Genomic DNA, 19,568 nt, shown 5'->3' on the forward strand with positions numbered 1-19,568 from the left:
GGGGGTAAGATTAGGCACCGACATCGGAGGATTAGGGTAAGGTTTATGGTAATATATAGTAAAATATTGATAACTTTAATTACCAATATTTTACTATTTGCAGCTTCTCGTGGCGCCCAGCTGATGCGGCGATGTTGCAATACGTACTCCGTGAACAAACAGCCTGCAGCGCTGCATCTATCAGCAGTGATAAATTGAAGAATGTACATTGTGGAGAGGAATGATTTTACAGTGTGAAAACATTGGCTAAATCGTTTATAAAGTATACCTCCCAATTTTTTGAGATAAGCAAGAGGGACACTTAAGCCACGCCCCTGCCACACCCATAGTCATGTCCTTGGCACACCCCTAGTCAATCATACCATAAATAGAAATTGCCCGAACTGCTCGCCTGGCGAATAGTTTGCGGCGAACAAAGGGTGTTCGCATTCGCCCCCTCAGTGGAACACATAGGGCTTAATTTACTAAGACAAATAGTATGCCTTATCAAAGTTAACACACCTTATCAGAGTAGCATAGTGAGCGCTACAAACCCGTAGGGGCTCAGGGCAGGGCAGGACAATTGCCATTGCCAATTAGCAGGCATAAGTTTCCTATGCTACTCTGATAAGGTGTGTTAACTTTGATAAGGCATGTTATCTCTGATAAGGCATGCTATTTGTCTTAGTGAATCAAGTCCATGGGGTGTTCGACCTGCCCTTATACACTATAAGGGAGCCAAACTTTGACCCCTCACCCCAGAGTCAGCAGACACACTGCAGCCAATCAGATATCCCTCCCACCTGGACCGCCCCTCCCCCCTCCCCCCAACACACCTATCAGAAAGCCAGCTCAGCAGCCATTTTGCAGTCTGTGCTTGGCTTCTGTGCTAGGCAGATCAGGGAGCGTGTGCTTAAGATAGGGAAAGCGTTAGTTAGGCCTGTGTTCTGTGTCCCCGTGGGATTTCTTGCTGCTGCAATACCAAAATCACCATCTACATAACCCCGGAGCCCTTCTAAAGGCTCTGTTTTGATCCTGTGATATTGATGTGCAATGTGTCCACACAGTGCACTTTAGCTGTTGCAGACAGGTGCAGTCAGTGCTTAGTGCTACTACAGTAGTTCACCGTTCTAAGGGCTGTTTTCTTTGTCTTGCTATTGTTATATTGAAATTCTGTGTTTCCATTGCACATGCTAGCTGTTGAAGACAGGTCTGTTGGTCCTAATAGTGCACCGACCATAACACAATAATCCTTCACCACCACTACTGGCATCTAGTAGTATCCACTACTGCCCCCTGTGTAAGGCCTTAGTGCAGAATCAGTGTTTTTTTTTGGTCACTTAAAGAGAACCCGTGGTGGGATTTAATTATGTTAGTGGGGCACAGAGGCTGGTTGTGCACACTAACACCAGCTTCTGTTGCCCCATGGTGTGCCTCCAGGACCCCGCTGACTGACACCGCATAGGCAAACATTGTGCTTGCGACATGCTGTGTGTCACTAGCACTGCGGAGGGTATAGCAGCGCGCAGGGGGGTCCTGGAGGCACACCATGGGGCAACAGAAGCTGGTGTTAGTGTGCACAACCAGCCTCTGTGCCCCACTAAAATAATTAAATCCCACCTCGGGTTCTCTTTAATTGTTATTGAACTACCTCAGCCCGACCATAGGGGCTGGAAAACCGCGATCGCCTGCACTCCCACAAACATGCGCACAAGCACGGTGGCCACTACACACCACTACACAAAGATTGCCACTGAGAAGACTAACATTCATGTCCTGGAGTTGTCAACTAGCAAAAACAATGATTTGCTCACTCAACGGTATCACTAAAGCTCTTTGCAGTTGTTTGCGGTGCGTTAAACCCAACGTTATGTTTGTCAGTGTGAACTGTGCCTAACCCTTACAATATTTTATTGCCATGTACACACACTGGATGTTTTAAAGCACTTAATTCCACAAATTTAGGAATGTGATTTCTGCCCTTTAGAGATTAAAACACGACTAAACTACATAATTTTTGTTGGGACTTATGCCATGAATCCCCCTCCGGCATGCCACAGTCTGGGTGTTAGGCCCCTTGAAACAACTTTTCCATCACTTTTGTGGCCAGAAACAGTGCCTATAGGTTTTAAAACTCCCCTGTCCATTGAAGTCTATGGCGGTTCGCCAGATTCGTATGTTCGCGAACTTTTGCGGAAATTCACATTCGAAGATCATGAATCGAAAATTTGATGCTCGGGCCATACCTAACTAATGATTTTAATAAGAAAAATGTTATTTTATCATTCACAACACACTGGTTCTTTCTATCCTGATTCATTTTCCTTCATATTAACACTAAGAAATAAATATATCAATTTAAAGAATAAAGTTTAGAGCCAATTAAGCATTTTTTTCATCAGAAAAATACATATATTTACTGTACATAAATCTGTACATCAGTCCTAAAAGAGGGACAGATGAGGGAGTAAGTAAGAGGAGGATCAGGGCTCCCAAAGAGGGACTGTCCCTGCAAAAGAGGGACAGTTGGAAGCTATGTATAAAGAAATATTGTAAAAAAAAATGCAATGTTATTTAATAAGCTATTTTCACTAATGTTCCTGTTTAACGCAATGGCATATGGATGAATGGAGATATGTGTAAGCAGGGGCATAACTAGGTCCCACAGGGCCCCCCTGCAGAAATTCTGAGTGGGCCCCGCTCGGGGCCGTTTTGGGGGGCTGGAGGGGTCGCAGCATGAGGGGAAAGCCATGCTGCACTTTGGCGGGGAGGAGGGACTGTCCACCCCTCCCTCACCTCGAGCTCTCCCCTCTGTGCCCCCCTCCAGCATCAATACGTTTGTCTGTGCAGCGGCGGGCAGCGGCAGATATATACCTTCTCTCTAGCCTCTGACACAGGAAGTCGCGTCAGAGGCTAGAGAGAGGAACGTCCAAGCTGGAGCGCACGGAAGGTATGTATCTGCCGCTGCCCGCCCCGCCCCCTTTGCGATCCGAATCACTCATTTTGATGATTCTGATGATTCGACTCACAAAAGAGATTCGGATCAAAGATCCGAATCGTTCATGATCTTAGTAAACAGATCTCTGAGTTATGTGACTGACTTTTCCAAAAGAGAATTCTCTGGAGCAGCTGTATCAGATAGATAGAGCAATAATGGACACAAAACTTCTCATAAAGGACGTATTTAAACTTGTGAAAAGCTCTGTGAATCATGCCCATAGTCTCCTAGTCACAGGAAGGCCTGGTGCACACCAAAAAAAACGCTAGCAGATCTGCAAAATGCTAGCAGATTTTGAAACGCTTTTTCTTCTTTTTCTGTAGCGTTTCACCTAGCATTTTGCGGTTTTGGGAAGCATTTTTGGTGTAGTAGATTTCATGTATTGTTACAGTAAAGCTGTTACTGAACAGCTACTGTAACAAAAAACGCCTGGCAAACCGCTCTGAAGTGCCGTTTTTCAGAGCGGTTTGCGGTTTTCCTATACTTAACATTGAGGCAGAAACGCATCCGCAATCCAAAATCTGCAGCAGCCCGGGAGTATGCGTTTCTGCAAAACGCCTCCCGCTCTGGTGTGCGCCAGCCCATTGAAATACATTACCCAAGCGTATCCGCACCCGCAAGCGGATCGCAAACCGCAGCCGAAACACTCTGGTGTGCACTAGGCCTTACTCATGAAAAATCTGGGAGGGGTGAACTGGAGCTTAAACCTTTTAAATGTTTTATTCATTTGGATGTATTTGAGAGCTAGTTGTTGTTAGGGATCCTTCAGCCTTCAAAATAAAACTAGTTTTACTCACCTGGGGCTTCTAATAGCCCCCTGCAGCTGTCCGGTGCCCTCGCAGTAACGATTGGATCCTCCTAACCCCGCCACCAGCTACTTTCACTTTCGTCCGACAGGATTATTGCGCCTGTGCAGGCCTGGCCATGCGTAGCCTTCTACATGTTCCCATTCCCAATAGCGCCCGGTGCAGGATGCTATTGCGGAGGGGAACACGTAGAAGGCTACGCGTGGCCAGGTCTGTCGGAAAACCAAAAGTAGCTGGCGGCGGGGAACAGGAGGATCCGATCGCGACTGTGAGGGCATCGGACAGCTGCAGGGGGCTGGTAGAGGCCCCAGGTGAGTAAAAATGTTTTCTTTTTTGTTGGCTTAAGTATCTCGTTATAGAGAAGCTGAGATGGGGGGGGGGATATAAAAAAGTTATACATATCTGGGACCTCCTCCAGCCCCATCCAGGCTTAAAGCTCCATTACAGTCCTCCTACGCTGTCTGGATCCTCCACAATTCAGTCCTTTGGTCTGAGGTGTACTGCGCATGTGCGGGTCAGCCATGTGCGCCCCCTTCACTCTACCATTGCCGGGAGCGCTCTGTGTCTATGTAGTACTTCTGCGCAGGCACTGAATGCTCTCTACCACAGGAGCACAAAGGGGGAGTGTGGGCTGAATTGCAAAGGATCCAGGCAGCGCAGGAGGACGGCGAGGGAGCGATCAGCCTGGAGGGGGCTGGAGAACGCCCTATGTATGTATCTTTTTTTTTTTATATCTCCCAGTCTCAGGTGCACTTTAATGCGCAAATTTCATGTCTATTCTTCCTGAGGGGAGTAGCTCATTGGCTGTCCACTTAGGCAGGACTCTACAAGAGTGAGTATACATTGTCAATGAACCTGGGGAGTGGTAACATAAACACACAGCCAGGGCCGGAGCTTCCGTAGGAAAAAATGGGCAATTGCCCCAGGGCCCCAGAGCCTGTAGGGGCCCCCAAGTTGTCCCTCCCCATCTTAACTGTTGCTCCCCAGGGACTCTGCAGAGTCTGTTAAGTTGGGAGGTGATTGGGGAAGGGTCAGCAGCCAGCTTAGCGGCCCAGGAGAAAAATTTAGCTCCAACAAAGAGCCTCTAATGACGCTTTTTGGTCTGTGGGTGTCTGTTGGGGGGCCCCCAGGCTAATTTTGCCCTGGGGCCCAATTGTTACTTGAACCAGCCCTGCACACAGCCCTTGAAGTCCATACTGCGAACACCTACAAATGTATCATCCATCGAGCTGGCTGCACAACACTTGATAACTAACCAGGAAGTGGAGGTGATCTCTGAAGCAAGTAATGTATTAGGATTCCGCTGGGCATTCTGCATAATGACATTCGGTACAAGGCCACCCCCAGGACAAAGGTTCATTGGGGATAGTGGCCTGTGGAGTATTAAACAACATATTGTTATTGTGTAATTGACATTACTCAAACCATTGTCACAGCAAAGCAAGTGGCCCTTTTCAAAACAAAATTGCATATTTTGTACAACAACAAAATATGTGTAACGTGTTTTTCTCCCATAGGACCCAAAGTGCATAAGCTTGTCTCCGATCTGTACTTAGTGGTGTGTACATGGGGAAAAGTTATGTGATGATAAATGCCAGATTAAATAGGTGGCTTTTCAGTTTTGTTTTAAACATGTCCAGAGTTGGAGCTGTCTTGATTAAGTCTGGAAAGGCATTCCACAGGGTGGGGGCAGCATGACAGAAAGCTGTGGCTCCAACGTTTTTAGTTGAACTCTGGGGGTGGTCAAGTTATTGGATCTTTTTGCTCTGAGGCTTTGGGAGGTGTGACACAAATGCAACAAATCTTTCAGGTACCCAGGTCATGTAGGGATTTGAATGTTAGGATGCCAATTATGAAAAGGATTCTCCATTTTATGGGTAGACCGTGTAGTGAGCAAAGGATTAGTGTTATGTGGCAATGGCGCGGTTGTCGTATTAACAGTCTTGCGGCAGCATTCTGTACTAGCTGCAGGGGGTGTAGGTCTTTACTTGGAAGGCCTGCATAGAGGGCATTGCAATAGTCCAGCAGTGATGTGATGAAGGCGTGAACTAGGGTTGGAAGATCCTCTTAAGGAATAAGGTGCTTAATTTTGGAGATATTCCTTAGGTGAAAGAAGGAATGTTTCACCAAAGCTGAGATTTGATTCCTGAAGTTTAATTCCCCATCAATCAGTAAACCCAAGCTTCACACAGTTTTGGAGCTAGTAAGGTCTGAGTTCTCTAACCTCAGTGGTGTTGACTGTGTCTGGAGCTGCTTTGCATTTAGGCACTGACCTCCGATGTCAAGAACCTCAGTTTTGTCAGCATTTCGTTTAAGGCCCGGTTCACAGTAGCGTTCCCTGTCCGGATTCGCCGGGCCGGATCCGGACCGTATACTGTACAAACGAAACGTACGTTCCGCATAGCAATGCAAAGGCTATGCGGACGTTCACACGCGTCCGTTCCGTACAGTACGGAGCCGGAACGGATCTGGACTCCGGACACTTTTCCAACATGCGCTATTTTTCGGTCCGGATCATCCGGCCCACGCACCGGGACCGGAGCCTGACTGCACCATCCGGAAATAGAAATCAATGGGAAACGGAAGCACAGAACACACTGGCTACAAACACCTGACGTTCTACTCCACTTCCTATGCATATTCTAGCGGCGATTTTGGATGGGGACACATGGGAAGCATTTTGGAGTGGAGCAGCAGTGACTTTAACGTGCTGGAGCTGTTTGGCAGTATGTCGGAGGTGGAGGTGAGGCCTAAACAGCGGAGGACCTGATTCCACAGGTGCACCTTCTGCTGACCTTCCAGACCCCAAAATTTTTATTTATTTGTACTCTCGTTTGCCAAACGGATCCGGATCGCAGCCTGATGTACACCTGATGCAACCTGACCGGATCGGATCCGGATCAGAACCGTACGGTTCTGATCCGGATCCGATCCAGATTCGGTCAGATCATCCGGTCCGTTTGGCAGAGAAACGCAAGTGTGAACGGGGCCTAAGCCAGTCTTCATTCATCCACTCCTGAAGCTCAGCTAAGCATGTGTTTATTTTTGGGATGGGGTCTGTTATGACACGTTTGAATGACATATATAGCTGGGTGTCATCAGCATAGCAGTGGTATGTCAGACCATGTTTTTGGATGATTTTCCCCAGTGGCAGCATGTATATGGTAAACAACAAAGCATTCCTCTCACTACTGATTTCCTTGTATATTATCGTTTAAGCAGCTTGTGATCTGTAAATAGTGCTTCATCCTTCTGCAGCAGGGAAATAGTAATGTGTCTACCGTAATGCCGGTAATGTAAAACAAATATCTAAAACTGGTCGATAAAACCTCCTTATAATGTCCACAGCAAAAGTATGGCGCTTCACACATAAAGAGGAAATTTACTGAATATAACTTAATCAATTGTTTGGTTTATTTTGTACTATAGTCACGTTTTTAGAAGGTATACGGGCGCTGATCCAATGTCAATCTTATTTGTATATATATGCTTCACCAGCTGCTCAGAATCAACCACATCCACAATTGGTTCCAGAGATATACGCATATAATTCCACAGCGCTTGGTGCTGTAAATCGGCATCTGCAGTATCACCACAGTGCTCAGAGACAATATTGCATAGTGACCATCACCAGAAACAAATCCGACAGGTCACTTCTCCATCCAATAAAATGTAAGCGTTTATTTAAAACTGGAATACATCACATATACAAGGACTTACTTCCAGGGTCCTTTTGACAGGGACCCTTAGTAGTTAAAAGCATGTAGTGTATCAAAATACACATATACAATCTCATACAGACTGCCCAATCTCCAGTTCCGACCGGTTTCGGCGTTGCGCCGTTGTCAGGGAACACTGGAGATTGAGCTGCCCGCAATAGTGCTAATTACAGTCAGGAATGCGGAAAAAGCTACGCGTGGCCAGTCCTGACGAAAACGAAACTAGCTGGCAGTGGGGGACCAGAGAATTGAGTGGCTGCGAGGGCACAGGACTGCTGCAGGGGGCTGATAGAAGCCCCAGGTGAGAAAAACTCATTTTTTTTCCTGGCTTAAGTGTCTCTTTAAAGGGACCCTGAGCAGTACCTGAAATTAAAAGATTACACTTACCTGGGGCTTCTTCCAATCCACCGTAGGCGGCGAGGTCCCCCGCGTCCTCCTGGCTCCTCTCCGTGTGCCTCCGCCAGCCCCCGTTACCAGCGTCACCCTGGCTATGTGTCGGGCCGGCTCTTCCTGGTTCCTGAAGCATGGTGTCATCACGCCGGTCTCCATGATGACGCGAATTGGCCAGCGTGATGACGGGGGAACCAGGAAGAGCCGGCCCGACACCCATTCCGGGTGTTGCTGGTAATGGGGGCACACGGAGAGGAGTCAGGAGGATGCTGGGGGACCTTGCCGCCTACGGTGGGCTGGAAGAAGCCCCAAGTCTCTTTAAACAGCCAAGAAACAGTGAGAGACAGCTTTAGATAAGGTTTTATTGCAGGAACGTTCAAGAGGTCATTATTTCTGCTTTGTTTTATAGCTTAAAATACAGAGAGTGGTTTCTAAACTGTAACCGTGACAGTATAATGAAATGTCATACATAAAGCTTTATAACTGAAAATAAAAATGAGACACTTTTTCATTTGCTGTATATGTTCCATTCATTATCTGTACTACACATGCAATTCATTATATCATAAGGGGTTTTTATTGTTTGTTTGTTTGTTTTTTTGCTCCAGGTTTGTTTTAAAGTGGGTATCCTGAATAATATATTGCATTCTAATATATGTAATTATGGTTTCTTTTAAAATCTAAGTAACTGGCATTCATTGATGAGCTGTTTTGGCGGAGCTGATGTTGTATTAAAAAAACATACACATATGAGCATAAACAAGACAAAAATGAGTCCACAGGTACAGAGAGAAGCTGAATCTAAACTCTGAACATTTCTGAGAAACCAAGTGGCAATTTTAATAACAAGCTCTGCGTTGTTCTCCTGAGGCTACTATGGAGGAGACAGAAATGGGATTTGAATTCAGGACAGTTCTGTTGGGAGATGCAATTTATCTCGGTAGCTTCTTGAGGCCCAAAGTGCACATTTCCAAGGAATCAAACAAGATAACTGTACTTTTAAATCATTCTGCACAGAAAGCTTAAATCGTATCCAGTGATCAATATTAGAAAAATTTGCTCCTAAAATGATGTCGTGGTGTCGTGCTAAATGATGATATTTAGCACGACACCATTACCATATTATTTACATAAAGCTGATGTGCTGAATGTTTTCTGTGCCATGTGTCTGCCCTCCCGGGTCCTAGCCTGCTGTACAACTCACTCTGCTGTCGTTAATAGTGCATTAACTAAACTTGTTCACTTAAATCAGCTAAAAGTGGGATAAAACTCTGATATAACATTCAGTAAAAACGTGTTTTCTTACCTTGTATTACTCATAGTTACCGTATTTGCCTTTCTGCTCAATATTGTCTGTTTAGAGAATTACAAGTACCCAAAAGTAGAGTTGGGCGAACAGTTCGGCTGTGTTAGCCGAACTGCAGCCGAACTGTTCGGCTGCCCAACCTGTCATTTTGCTGTGGCTCTTACTACTTCCGGGTCGCAATGACCCGAAGTAGTACGTCTGCGCTGGCCCGGCGGATCGCGTCCTAGATCGCGCTCCCGTTGCCGGGCACTCTCTGCGCATGTGTGTGACGTCATGTGTGACGTCACACACATGCGCAGAGAGTGCCCGGCAACGGGAGCGCGATCTAGGACGCGCTCCGCCGGGCCAGCGCAGACGTACTACTCCGGGTCATTGCGACCCGGAAGTAGTAAGAGCCACAGCAAAATGACAGGTTGGGCAGCCGAACAGTTCGGCTGCAGTTCGGCTAACACAGCCGAACTGTTCGCCCAACTCTACCCAAAAGTACAGTTTATCTGTTCTGAAAGCTGCCATTGCAATTTATTGCATAGCTGCTGTATTTATATATTAAAATCTATCTAGTGATCCCTTCTCAGCTCTCTGCCTCTACAACAGAGAGATTTCACTTTCAGCACAGATAGGAATTGTAGCTAGCAGGCCCAGATTTACCTCACAAGAGCCTATAGGCACAGATGTCCTGGCACCTTAGACTTTATGCTCCATGAACCTACAAGCCCGCACCGAATCGCACCGCAAGTGTGCTGGCTGTCCCAGCTGTGACTTCTCCATTACTTCCTTTGCCTCTCATAGGTATCTACAGGTGCCACTTAGTATTAGGTAGCCAGGAGGACCCTCAATATTGAGTAGCTCGAGGTGCCCCCAAGTATTATGTAGCTAGAGGAGCCTCAGTATTAACTGCTCTGCGACCGCCTAACACAGTGTCGGACCGGGAGCAGGGAAAGTTTAGGAAATGCACCTGCTGGCCAAGCAGCAGTAACCCTATGTTATTACTCCCAATAGAAACGTGCAGCAAGTCTTCCCTGTGAGCAGCAACACCTGATTACTGTTGCTTGGCCAGCAAGCAGATTTCCCCAGCCTTATAACAGCCCAGTCCAACACTGGCCTCATGCAGAGTGGCTCCCCCAGAACCGCTTAACGCCAATTGGTGTCAAGTCTTGGTGGCGGAGATTAGCAGGGAACGCAGGCGTGCATGTGTGATCGTTCCCTGCCGAGACACAGAGCAGAACTCCGTGATCAGCCTGCCAGCCCACAATAGCCGGTAAAGCCGGTATTTACATTGTACAGTGCTGCGATCTACTGCAGCGCTGCATGGGAGACGGCTCTGTCACTGAGCTGTCCCCTCGAGTGACACGGAAACAGATCCCTCTCATAGGCTGATGCCTATGAGAGGCTGATCTCAGTGCATGGATCTGGGGGGAGAGAGAGGTAAGGTGGGAGGTAAAAAAAAAAAAAGCATATTTTATTAAAAAAAGAACAATAATATTAATAATAATAATAAAAAAATACAAATTGCAGCAGCAATCAGATCCCACCAACAGAAATCTCTGTTGGTGGGCAGAAAAGGAGGCAAGATTTATTTGGCTGCTAAGTTGTATGGCCGTGCAATAAACTGTTAAAGCTGCAGAGTGCTGGATTGTATAAAATGGCCTGGTCACTAGGGGGGTGTAACCCTGTGGTCCGCCAGAGGTTAAATAACTAGAGGTGCCCCTGACTGAAGGGAGATCTCATCAGTGGAATGCTGAGAGCTGGGTGAGTCACCTCTCATTTACGCTTTGCTCAGGATTCAGCATAGGGATGGAGTGAGGCACCAGGGGAGACGAGTGACCCGCCTTTTCATCATTAGGTGCCTGTAGGCGCGTGCCTATAGTGCCTTATGGTCAATCCAGCCCTGTGTAGCAGATAAAGGAATGTACAAAAAACAGGGCCTCAAACCACCCCGTTTTCGCCGGGACGGTCCCGATTTTGGGGGGCCGTCCCGCTGTCCCGCACTGCCCCCCCCCCCCCCGGTCCCGGCCGCTGGGGAGAGAGGGGGAAAAAACTATCGAGGCTCCAGCCTGGGATGCGGGTATGCGGCATGGATGGCCACCGCCATTAAGCTTCTCCCTCCCTCCCTCCTAATGTGCCCCCCAGTGTCCCCTTCCCCCCGCAGAGTAAAATGGGCAGTGGAGCGGGCTGTAACTCTTACCACTGCCGTACCAGGATGTTATCTGGTCTTCTCGCTTCCTGCTTCCTGTGACGTCACAGGAAGCAGAAAGCCTAGAAGACCAGATGGGATCCCGGTACGCAGCAGAGAGGCAATGGTAAGAGTTACAGCCCGCTCCGCTGCCCATTTTACTCTGCGGGGGCAAGGGGACACTGGGGGGCATATTAGGAGGGAGGGAGGGAGAAGCTTAATGGCGGCGGCCATCCATGCCGCATACCCGCATTCCGGGCTGGTGCCTCAATCGTTTTTATCTACCTCTCTCTGCCCACCCACTGGCACCCTCACAGCGCCTCCCCTTTCGGGACTAAGTAACATTCATTGATAATTATTTTTTTAAAAAAACTTTTTTGTGGGTGTGACTAGGGGGTTGGGGGTGTGGCCAGGGGTGTGGCCTAAGTGTCCAGTTTTGCAAAATTAAAATGTTGGAGGTATGCAAAAAAGATAATGTGATTGCCTCTTTGGATGCGGCAGCAAGCTTTCCATTGAAGAAGAAGGAGCAGTGTTTAACTGTTTGAATGCTGCTACATTTTTTTGTGGTAGTAGATTTTATGTTGTACCTAATCTTAGCACAAAGAAGAAATGCTGAGTTTCAGACCACTTTAATTTCCAGTTCTTTTACAACCTCTTCTGCCACAGTCACATGACTCACATCCTCATTCTGCCCTCAGATGCATTTCCAATATAACAATTTCTTCTGTCTGTAACGACTGGTGTCAGCACACAGAGAGAATCTGATTATTGGTGATCTGCAGTATCACCAAGAATACAGATATATACCTGATTATTGATAATCTGCAGAATCCCCAATAATACAAGTATAGCTAACCTCTGGACACCTGACAAAGTGTAAGTGTTTGGTGTGACAGTATATGAGCCAGTGATTCCCTGATTGCTGGGAATCAGACTCTACTGCCGTCAAAGGACACCTAAGAGATGGAGTCCCTGACTGGGTTGCAGAGAGGTCCCTTTAAGAGCCAGGGAGTCTCTGCAGTACTGGACACCCCAGCGGGGGGGGGGGGGGGGTATTCCAGATAGTACAAGGAACTGAACACCCAAGGAGTGAGTGACAGTTAGAGAGGTCAGCCAGGCCAGGTCGGTAACACACGAGCAGATAAGGTACAGAGACAGAAGACTGAGTCGTTAACCAGGGACGGGCAGGGTTGGCAACAGGTAATCAGATATGCGTAGGTACCGAATCAGAGAGCAGAAGGAGGGTCAGGAAAGCAACAGGTCATAGCAGATATCAAGCAAAGCACTAGTCTTGGGTGTGAGGTCCATGGTCTCAACACCCTGGAACTAGTCTGAAGTATAACACAAGAATGCCACAGTATCCCTAGTCTTGGGTGTGAGGTCCGTGGTCTGAACACCCTGGAACTAGTCTGAAGTATAACACAAGAATGACACAGTATCCCTAGTCTTGGGTGTGAGGTCCGTGGTCTCAACACCCTGGAACTAGTCTGAAGTATAACACAAGAATGACACAGTATCCCTAGTCTTGGGTGTGAGGTCCGTGGTCTCAACACCCTGGAACTAGTCTGAAGTATAACACAATAATAACACAGTAATCTGGCTAAGTGTGGATTCCCAGGTCCACCTGGTTCAACCACACTGAAGGATCTGACTATGGTCTAAGTACTAACACATAAGCATTTGCAACGGCAGTCAACCGGCAACTGACAGGGAAGAAGTATATATAGCAGAGCGCTCCTCAGCGCCGCCTAGTCCTATTCAGCCAATCATCTGCTGCGCTGGGATCAGCTGATCGTCCAGATCAGCTGATCCCTCTCCTATTGGCATAAAGGGCTTGCCTGTTAGCGCGCGCGCACGTAGCTCTCCATCTGTGTGCACTACTAGGCTCAGACAAACCAGGCGCACGCTGCTGCGGAGAAACCGCCGGTCTGAACGCGGCCTCGGCCGCCTCGCTGTCAGACCGCGCGGCGGTGTCTCCGCAATCCATTACACTGTCTTCCTGATATTTAAGCAGGAAGTGGGGAGAGCAGGAGAGTCTCCGGACTGTCTTTATGATCTGTAAGCTGCCATACCACGTCTTCGAAACAAAATCAATCATATAGTATATTTGCATTATTGATCTGAGGTATCTTTTACTTTATTCTGTGAATAAAAGTTTAAAAGCACAATTACCCTTTAATGGTTACACCGCTAGATTTCATTTGGATGCTTGAAATTTAAAGTGGACCTGAACTTTTACACAGGACACAAGGAACAGATAACAAAAATGCACCCTGCATGTAGTTAAAGTCTGTGTAATTCCTTCTCATTTGTGTCTAATCACAAGTTGTAATTTGATCCCTCCCCCATGTCACATGACTGCCTATGGCAAATAAGCAAATAAGCCCATTTGAAAGTACAGGTTGTAGACAATATGTCTGCTTCTATGAATCAGGAAGTAGAAACTGTGCAGATTTGTTTTAGGATTTGTATCAGCTGTAACACAGAAATGTTTTTTGTTTAAAGGTTATTATGCCGTTTTGTATCTTTTAGAGCAGAGAGGAGGTCTGAGTTCAGGTCCGCTTTAATGAAGCCCACTCTACTTAGTACAGCAATGGCCCCACACAGGCATAGAGGGTCCACTATCACATCTGCACACATTTATCTATAGACAGTAAAGGTGACCATACATTAGTCAATCTGCCACCAGATGAACCATTAGATAGATCTGTCTTCGATGGAGCATGATGTTCCAATGCTTTATTAGAATTCTGTTCTCTTAGAATATGTGTTAAGGGAGAACTCTGGATAAAGTCTTCTGCTGAAACTCTGGTTCTTAAAGAGACACTGAAGCGAAAAAAAAAATGATATAATTAATTGGTTGTGTAGTACGGATAATTACTAGAACATTAATAGCAAAGAAAATATTCTCATATTTTTATTTTCAGTTACGGTATATCGTGTTTTTTATAATATTGCATCATTTTCTAATATTTGCAGTTTACACAACACTCAGCATTCTAAATGATTTTGAACGGTCCTCTGCAGAAAAACAAACAATACAGTGCCAGGCACTTGAGATAATAAGCTTCAAAAGACAGAGTTCTCTAAGGGCTGGTGCACACCGAGCGGCTTTTTCCGCGTTTTCAGATCCGCTTGCGGCTGCGGATCTGCTTGGTCAATGTATCTCAATGGGGTGGTGCACACCAGAGCGGCAGGCGTTTTGCAGAAACGAAAAATGCCTGGGTGAGGCATTTTTTGGATTTCGGATGCGTTTCTGCCCCAATGTTAAGTATAGGAAAAACGCAAACCGCTCTGAAAAACGCCTGTTCAGAGCGGTTTTGCAGGCGTTTTTGTTACAGAAGCTGTTCAGTAACAGCTTTACTGTAACAATATATGAAATCTACTATACTGAAAACCGCAGCAGCAATCCGCAAAACGCTAGCAAAACGCCTCATAAAAATAAAAAAAAGCGTTTAAAAATCTGCTAGCGTTTTGCGGATCTGCTAGCGGGTTTTGGTGTGCACCAGCCCTGAGACTTTGAAAGTCCTTGAGCTCAATGGCTCTTTTGCATAGATAACTACTGGAGTTTCTTAACTCTTCCTGTACTGGAAACAATATTACACTTATGTCTCTGCCCCTAATGTTTTATTTCTTAGCTGTACTGCACATACAAATCATTACATCATATATTTTTTTTCGCTTCAGAGTCTCTTTACATGAATGAGAGTTTTACATTGCAAGAACCTCACAGATTCTTACAATATAGATTTAAGTGCTAAAGTGGAGTAACCCTTTGAGTACATTGTTAATTGTACTGTAAAGTGTAAAATATTTCAGTTTGCTGTCTTAGGACCATGCCATGTTACTAACCTCTGTGCATTTATCTACTCGCTTCATATTTGTTGATCAGAATTCCTATTTTATTCTCTAATCATGCATGCTTTGGCTCTATGGGGATTTTGTTTCCTCTTGAATCATACATTTAATTGTCATCTGAAGATCCATGCATCTGAGCGAGGCCACAATACAGCACATTTTACAGGATTATATCTTTTGGATTTATCTGTAATCATGCCTGACATTCAATGAACTTTAGAGGCCACACTGTTATAGATGCTGGAGTTAAAACTCTGGGACAAGGATAAAGTTTTGCTGAGAAAAATATTAATAATGGGCATATGGACTGAGTGGCCACTTGTACTACTATTATTATTATTATTATTATTATTATTATTGCCATGCAATAAATTCATTGAAATAGTAGAGAATTACCTGGGGCTTCCTCCAGCCCCCCGTAGCCTGTGAGCTCCCTCGGTGTCCTCTGGGTCATCTCCGTAGTACCGCTGGCGGCTTCGGTATGTGCGGGCCTTTGGCAAGAGTACAGAGACCCGGCATTCCATCACCTGTGGCATCATCACACGTCACTGTCAGGGTCCTGCGTATGCTCGGCACAAGAGAGACTTCCTCGCCTTGATTTGCATTCTGAAATGTATCACTGGTGGCGACATCTTTAGCTCTTCCAGGTGATCTGTATGGAGTGTTTATTACTGAGGTTTCTCTGCACAGAGAGATATTGCTTGCTTGGCATTTGGAAAATATTGTGTGCTGGCTTAAATCCGGGCTTTGGGAGGCACCAATTGTTTGTGGATTGGAAAGCAGCAAGTATTGTGTGCCATCCACTGGGAGGAGGGTAATATACCAGCAGCAGGAGAAGTGGAGCATGATGGCAGGAGCACCGGCAGCTGGAGGAGTGGATGTGCCATGCCGGTACTGATATTTGTAATGTACCAATGCCTGGCATTACATATGCCATAATCCTGATGTGCACACAAAGGGCTTGATTCACTAGCCGGCGCTAAGTCGGTTAGTGTGCCTTATCAGAGGTTACTGTGCCTTATCTGAGTTAGTGTGCCTTATCTGAGTTAGTGTGCCTTATCTGAGTTAGTGTGCCTTATCTGATGTTAATGTGCCTTATCTGAGTTAGTGTGCCTTATCTGAGGTTAATGTGCCTTATCTGAGGATCTTATGGTCGCATCATATACAGTGTAGCGGGTGCGATGTTATCGCAAAGATTGACGCATTACGCTTTGCGCGCTGTGCGCGGTGCAGTGCGCGATGCATCTTTTAGTGTGCACAAAGCTACTTAAGGGCACTAAGTTCAGATAAGGCACACTAACCTCAGATAAGGCACACTAACTCAGATAAGGCACACTAACCTCAGATAAAGCACACTAACTCAGATAAGGCACACTAACCTCAGATAAGGTTAGCGCTGCAGTTTGTGCCCACTAAGTGATAAGGCACACTAACCGGCTTAGTGCCGGTTAGTGAATCAAGACCAAAATGTTTTATTGCGCCCACAAATGTTTACACACATGCCATAGTACTATGCCATCTTTAGCGTGCACCATGCCAGTACTGATATTTTGATATGGCAATGCCTGGCAAGCCATAACCTTTAGCATGCACCATAATTATAGGGTTGCAGCTGATTTTACCAATATTTGTATTGTGCTCTATGGTGGTGCCATAATTACCATATCTAGCAATGCGCCATAATTATCTGCTCAGCCTGTAACACCTTTACCTCCTTACCAGTGTCCAAAGCTTGGCACCATGGTAAATACTTTATATTCATACTGGTGTTCATCTCGAGCTCCAAAATTGCAGTCACACCAAAATCATAAACACCAGATAAATTGCAGAAAATGTTACTTTCTCTGACTGCATAGGTCACAAAGGGACTGTAGGTTCAAACAGTATCACAAAGGGTCTGTAGGTGACATTTTTACTGCTGGCAGGTGATGTCAGTGGAAGGAGATGCTGTTTTTTTTTTTGGCAGTTGTAAACAGCTGTTATCTCCAACAATGCAGCAAGGCTCCCACAGTGTGATGTCAGAACCATGGTCCTGACATCACACTGTGGGAGGAGTTTCACCACCATATCAGCCATACAGACGTCCCTGATGATCCGTTTGGGAAAAGTAAAAGATTTCTTATGGGAAAGGGGGTATCAGCTACTGATTGGGACGAAGTTCAATTCTTGGTTACTTTCTCTCTTTAACTTGTATTGAACAACATCATTAAAAATCAAAGGAAATGAACTGTTATCAGTTGAAAATGTTAAAGTAAGATAAGAAAATGTAGGTGTGTGGCACATCCCATAGGAAATGTATGTACACTTGAGCCGAGCTGTATAAGTGACACTTTGCAATATATTGATTCTGATCCCTGTACCTTGCCTGCTTGCTTTTTCCGTCGACTGGTATGGTGGACGTGTGCACAGCTGTGTATAGTGGAAAAGTCACGTCAACATTCAATCTTCAAGAAAAAAGCAGTTAGCGTGCACCTTCCGTCTTAAAAGTAGATGATTTAATGCCCAAAGATAGACAGTACATTCTTAATTGCAAGCAGGTTGTTCATTTCATCATACACTGACATCCCCGGATGGGGTAAACAAAGCCAGGCAAATCTTACGTGACCGTTGGTAGCAGGGGTGTGCGGGTGGGAGGTGGGTGGAGGCTGTAGCGGTGGAGCGACGGCCGTTTCGCGTCTGTCTGACGCTTGGTCACGCGTACCACTGTGAAGTGCGGAAGTGAAAGACCCGATCTATAGCGGGGAGAAATCCCCGCCTCTTCCGTAGGCGTCACTTCCTGGAGTCAAAGGCTAGTTGTGCATGGAGCGCAAACAAGACACAGCACTGCAAAAAGGCGGAAGTGAACCGCCCTGTCGTCAAAGGAACGCACCTAAGCGGCCCTATGGACGCCAAATTATAGGCGAAATTGCCCTGGGCCGCTAACGTCAGTGGGAAAACCGTCCCAATATACATTTTAAAACACTAATAGGGCGGAACAAAAATTTTTATCCACTGATGGATGCGTTCGGACAGCCATTGCAGCGCTATGCCATTGGTGCGGTTCCAAGACAGTGCAAGAGTGTCTTAAAGTGACAGTGCATATTAAAACCAATAGCTAAGGAAAGCTGAGCGATTTAACAAATATTATGTGGACATAGCAGGGGGCATATGGCTACAAGGGATGGTACATAAATTACAAAGGACCCAGATCGTGGAGATGGGAAAACGGCCTGATGTCAGACATGGTATAGAAGAGCAGCGCCCACCAAAACATAAGAATTTATCAAAAATTCATTACCAAAAAAATTGCAACTAACGGTTTAAAGAAATTGTATTAATGTGAAAACCGGTTTGCTAAGGTGAACGCTGTTAACTCCCACCATGCCTGGAGGTCATCCGCTACGTCTACCCAGGTCCTACAGGGGGGAAATCTTTAATGTTCCATACTAAGGCCATTCCAGTAATTAACTGCAAATGGTATTGGAACATAATAATAATACCTAGGAAATAGAGGGTAAGGGGGGAGAGAGAGAGAGAGAAGGAGGAGGGGAGGAAAGGAGGGAAGACAAAGAGTCCAATGGGCCAAGGGTTAGTATTTTCATGGGTCGAGCATACAGGATAATTCGATCCTATCGTTAAGGCCTAAAGGGCCCATTGCTTCAGTTTTCAAAATGATTTTTGTTTCCTTTCTTAATAATAGTTTTTCCCTATCTCCTCCCCTTCGTGGGACATTTTGTTTGTCTATACCAGCAAAGCGGATCACTGATCCGTCTCCACCATGGATTTCTCTCATGTGTGTTATAAAGCGGGTACAACCTTTGCCTGATTTAATTGAGGCAATGTGTTCACCTACCCTAACTTTCATAGGGCGGGTGGTTTGCCCAATATAGAAGAATTCACAAGGACATAACATCACGTATACTACAAAATTTGTCTGACATGTAAAGAATTCCTTCACTCTAAACCTTTCTTTGCCAATGCGAATACATTTGTTCGGGTTAATACTATCACACAAATTACAATGTCCACATTTGAAGTTTCCTACTGGGAGAGACATACTTAACCAGTCTTTAGTTCTCGGACTTGTGAATTCGCTACTAGTTAGCCAGTTACTTAAGGTGGGTACCCTTCTGAATGCCACCCTTGGGGGTGTTTTGGAGATGGTGTCTAAATCAGAGTCCCTAGTGATCATTGACCAATTTGAAAATATGGTTTTTCTAATCTGTTCTGCCATTGGGGAGAATTCAAACGTAAAAGTGGTTCTGCTGTTTCCAGCTCTTGATTTCTTATTTGGAACTAGTAACGATTGTCTCTCTTGTTTTTGTGCTCTTTGTTTGGCTCTTTTTAACAGTTCCTCATT

At 45.8% G+C, this 19,568-nt stretch overlaps 1 protein-coding gene and 1 long non-coding RNA gene across 4 annotated transcripts in view; one reads left to right on the forward strand and one right to left on the reverse strand.

Annotated features, from left to right (window-relative positions):
• LOC137564230 (uncharacterized) overlaps positions 1 to 17,990 on the reverse strand; it is a 28,083-nt gene extending 10,093 nt beyond the window's left edge. Inside the window, exons 1-2 of one of the 2 annotated variants that reach the window (XR_011030561.1) lie at positions 17,590 to 17,990; positions 14,041 to 14,197 (exon numbers count right to left, since the gene is read on the reverse strand). This is a non-coding gene — a long non-coding RNA (uncharacterized lncRNA). Of the gene's footprint in view, positions 1 to 13,483; positions 14,198 to 17,589 lie in introns of those variants that run through there. The other variant, XR_011030560.1, reaches the window with a different exon arrangement.
• Positions 1 to 19,568, forward strand: part of LOC137564229 (gamma-aminobutyric acid receptor subunit gamma-2) — a 217,733-nt gene that overhangs the window by 23,700 nt on the left and 174,465 nt on the right. The gene's annotated exons all lie outside the window — the stretch shown is intronic.

Source organism: Hyperolius riggenbachi, chromosome 3 (assembly GCF_040937935.1).
Source record: "Hyperolius riggenbachi isolate aHypRig1 chromosome 3, aHypRig1.pri, whole genome shotgun sequence".
Lineage (NCBI taxonomy): Eukaryota > Metazoa > Chordata > Amphibia > Anura > Hyperoliidae > Hyperolius > Hyperolius riggenbachi.